Source organism: Trichosurus vulpecula, chromosome 3 (genome assembly GCF_011100635.1).
Source record: "Trichosurus vulpecula isolate mTriVul1 chromosome 3, mTriVul1.pri, whole genome shotgun sequence".
NCBI classification, from domain to species: Eukaryota; Metazoa; Chordata; class Mammalia; order Diprotodontia; family Phalangeridae; genus Trichosurus; species Trichosurus vulpecula.
In genome coordinates, this window is record NC_050575.1 from 325,510,997 (window position 1) to 325,515,927 (window position 4,931).

Consider the following 4,931-nt stretch of genomic DNA (forward strand, 5'->3'; position numbering starts at 1 on the left):
GAGCTGAATAGAAAATCTGAGTTTCAAACACAAGAATCAAGAGAAGCATGAAAAGGTAAACAAGAAAGAGAATTCATAAGGGACTTACTAAAGTTGAACTGTTTTGTTTACATCCCTACATAGAAAGATGATGTGTATGATTATGAGACCTCAATATCATAGTAGCTGAAAGGAATATGCATATATATATATATATACATACATACATATACATATGTGTGTATACATATATATACATATGTGTATGTATATATGTAGGTGTATATATATATACAAAGGGCATGGGGTGAGTTGAATATGAAGGGACGATATCTAAAAAAATAAATTCAATTTAAGGGATAAGAGAGGAATATATTGAGAGAGGGAGAAAGGGAGAGATAGAATGGGGTAAATTATCTCGCATAAAAGTGGCGAGAAAAAGTGGTTTTGTAAGAAGAGAAGAGGGGGCAGTTGAGGGGGAATAAGTAAATCTTGCTCTCATCGGATTTGACCTGAGGAGGGAATACCATACACACTAAATTGGGTATTTTACCCCACAGGAAAGAAGGAGGAAGAAGATAAAAAAGGGGGGATGATAGAAGAGAGGGCAGATTGGGGGAGGAGGTAATCAAAAACAAACACTTTCGAAAAGGGACAGGGTCAAGGGAGAAAATTCAATAAAGGAGGATAGGTTAGGAAGGAGCAAAACATAGTTAATTTTTCACAACATGAGTATTGTGGAAGGGTTTTACATAATGATACGCATATGGCCTATGTTGAATTGCTTGCCTTCTTGGGAAGGGTGGGGGGGGGAGGGAAGAGAGGAGAGAATTTGGAACTCAAAGTTTTAAAAACAGACGTTCAAAAACAACAACAACAAAAAAAAGTTTTTGCATGCAACTAGGAAATAAGATACACAGGTAATGGGGCATAGAAATTTATCTTGCCCTACAAGAGAAGGGAAAGGGGGATGGGAGGGGAGTGGGGTGACAGATGGGAGGGCTGACTGGAGAACGGGGCAGCAGAATATACACCATCTTGGAGTGGGGGGAGGGTAGAAACGGGGAAAAAATTTGTAATTCAAACTTTTGTGAAAATCAATGCTGAAAACTAAATATATTAAATAAATTTTTAAAAAAAGAATTCATTTAGTACTACTTCAAGTCACCAGAACCTTTAATTAAATTGAATTTTCTGTTGCACTATGATGCTATGGATTGGGACAGGAACTGGACCATGATTTCATTGGCATAGAGATCTACAGATAAGGAAAACCCTTCTTTGGATGCAGGTTAGCACCCTCTGCAGCTTGTACAGAGTTGCCTAGGGCACTTTTACAAAAGGATATTTGCTGGAAAAGGAGAGCAAAAACAGAAGTTACAAAAAATAATCCCCCTAAATTAGAAGTCTATAAGGTCCTCCCAAGCTTTCTCCCTTGGGGAAAGTAGGTGTAAGCTCAAGGTAGTTTCTACAAAACATTCTCCTCCAAAACAGAAGCAAGATCTCCTTCCTGCTCACCTACACAATGCCCCTAGACAGAGTAGGCTCAAACTTAAGCACAAAAAGCCTGAGGCATAAATGTAGGCAACATATGGGGCCAACAGGTATCTTAAGACTCTTAATCCTGGAGTGCTTTTTATTCCCTTTGAGGGGTCCCCACCAAGTTTGCTCTTGGGAGATGAAGAAGTCACCTGCTCATCTTGTTCAGCTGACCTAATTCTTTGCAAAGCTGTGTCTCAGCTGACAAGTCAATCCACTACTGGGCTGGGTGCAAGCATGCTGTTCTGCAGAGCTAGATTCTCACCAGCCTCAGCTACTGCTGCTACTGGCTCCAGTGATCTCTGCTATCAACTCCAGTTGTTGAACAGACTTCTGATGGTTCCCTCAACCTTTTAAAAAATTTAATACACCGGTCTATTTTGTCTTCAAATACTTGTTCACTAACAATCAGGCTAAAGAATAAACACCAAAGAAACAGAAGCTCCATGTGCTCAGGGGACACATTAGCAGCTGGGAGGGATATAGGGCAATCTACCTGTACTGCACCCTGTAACTTATAACCATAGGTTCCCAAAGTGGGTGATACTGCGCCCTGGGGGGCCACTGGAATGATGGGATGGGTGGAAGTAGCCTTAGGTGCAATGGGAGGAGTTGGATGAAAATAAGGGAGCAGTAGAAGCATAAGAAAAGAAGGTAAGAAAAATTTTAGAAACCGTTGATACATGTTTCATCTGTTGTGTAATGGAATTAAGGTCTTAGTGATTACATTATTTTCCAAATAATTATAACTGATCAGTGGTCGAATCTGCCAACAGGACTTGAAAGCAAGTGTTGGCAGGCAAGTGTGGCGCACATTGTAAGGAAGTCCAGCATGCATCGGCAGGAATATGTACATGTAATGACTTTGTTACAATATGACACTATACAGTTACATGATCCAAAAGTGCATCATCATAATTTAATCCACAAATTTATAATAAATTATTAAATTTATGATGTATCATTTAAAAAATATATTTTATATATTTTTTAAATGATGCAAATTTTAAAAAACCATTAAAGGATTAAAGAAAGTAAATTGGGGGGGGGGGAGTGGGGCTTGGCACTGAGTAATTTTTTTTTTGAAAAGGAGGTGGTAGGCCAAATAAGTCTGGGAACCTCTACTTACAACTCCTTCTCAAAAGCTGCTGGAGAGTGAGAGACCAATCACTTAAACCCTTAGTATGCAGTCTCAGTTTCAATTAGACCTTCTGTCAGTATAATACTAGCCCCTTAGGCACTTATTGCCAGAAGTAAGTTCACCAAGCTTCTACGTGTGGGATTGAAACCAGGCAGAAAACATTTCACATGCTTTATGTAAGTAGAGCAGATCCATGTATGAGCAAAGGACTGGGCCCTCATTGACCAGTTCTCCTATTACACATTATTGTAGTTATTGTTTATAATGGACTTTGGGTTCTGCTAATTTCACTCTGCATAGATTCATATAGGTCTTCCCAAGCTTTTCCAAAACACTCTCTCCTCCTGAGAGCTTGACAGAGTTCTTGTCTCTCCTCCCTCCCCCCTCCCCCTCCCCCAACCCTAAGGCATGGATGTGCTGGTAAATATTTAACAACTGGTTCTGGGGGTGGGGTGTATGCACAACACACTTTTAAGTTGAGACTGCATTATTAACATTTTCTCTGTCATTTTTTAACTCTAGGCAATCACGCCCTGACTTGTAGCATTTGACAATTCTAAGGTTTTATTGCTCACGCTGAAAATTTCCCAAGCCAATGTTGGCTCCTGAAAACTCTTGCCTTAAAGTCTTCCATGGAGAAGAAGAGGGAAAGATTGTAAGGGCAAGCAAAGTGGGACTTTTTACTGTTTTTTTTTTCTTTTGGAGTGCTTCTCAGCACTAAGGCAATCAAGTCCCTTTGATTGAGTCTTACCTTTTTTTGTAGGAAGGCCTACGCCTTTTGGCTATTTAGGTCATGAGAGGTGTGAAGCCCTCAAGAGGTGTGAAGCTCTTGGGCCCTGAAAAAGGGTATATATACCCAGAGGACAACCATTGAACTCAGAATCTACAATTGAGAATCAGAATTGAGAGCTCTCAGAACTGCAGGATGAGAGGTTTTGCTGCGGCTCTCACTCACTGGAAGAGTGTCCTGTGATTTGACCAGACAAGACTCCGGGTAGCTGTCACAGAGGTCCCCCCCACCCAGCTTTGAAAACCCAGATGTTGGTGCTTCTCTTTTTGGTAACTATATATATGATGTCTTGATCAGATAAAAGCCTGTTTGTTCATCTGTTTATATTTTGTTTTTATTTGCTCTGAAATTTAGAGTGCTGACTTTTTCCCCTGCAGTAAGTGAATGACATATGCATGTTTAATTAAAGTAAGATTGTAAACCCCTTAAAGTTGCTCTCCTTAGAAAAGCAGATCAAAGAATCTATGCTAGCACCCCTCCTATGTGCTGGTATTATTGCTCTTATACCCCCACAGTAGCAGCAAGTAGCATCGTTGTTACAAAGATCTGCCAAAGGAGGCATCCACCCTCTTTCTTCCCCTTCACACTCTCCTCCAGCTATCCAGCCTGCAGCAGTGGAAGAGTGAGAACCTCTAGGCCTTACCACCTGCCCTGTTTCTATGGCCTCCAAATCCCTGGGTACTGTCACCTGATGCATTTTAAGAATGCCTAGACCTTGTTGTCATGCCTACTGATGACCCTTAGGACATCTGGGCCTTTCCGTGCAGGAATCCTACAGCTAAATTTTCTTTTGTGTGTTCTCTCTCCTAATTAGAGTGTGAACTTCTTGAGAGCAGAAACTGTTATTATTTTTCCTACTTGTACTCCTAGCACTTAGCATAGTGTTTGACACATAGTAAGCACTAATAATGCTTTTTCATTCATTTATTCAATCCTTACATTCATTGTTTTTATAGTGCAATCATATTTCACCACATTCAAAAAGCCCCCTAATTCCCCCTAGCAAATAGGACCCTAATCAAAGGGTAGCCACTTTGTGTCCATTTTTTCTACTGTGTGTTCTCATTTTTAAAAAGCTATAACACTTTGCTGAGGAAGGAGAATGAGAAGGAACAATCAGATAAGTAGAAGGAAAATGAGGTGAGAACAGTATCACAGAAACTTAGAGAGAAATTAAGTGTTAAAAGCTGCATAGAGGTCAAGAAGAATAAGGACTGAGAAAAGGCCATCAGATTTGGCAAGTAAGAGACAATTAGTAACTTTAGAGAAACTAGTTTCAGTTGAATGATGAGGCTGGAAGCAGATCATAGAGTTAAGAGGAGAGTAAAATGAAATGAAGACACATATTATAGAGGGCCTTTCTAAGGAGTTTTGCCTCAAAGGGGAGGAATATATGAGATGATAAAGAGGAGGGATGAATAGATCAAGTGAGGGGTTTTTTGAGAAGGGGGAGAGATGAGCATGTTTGTAGGCAGTAGAGAA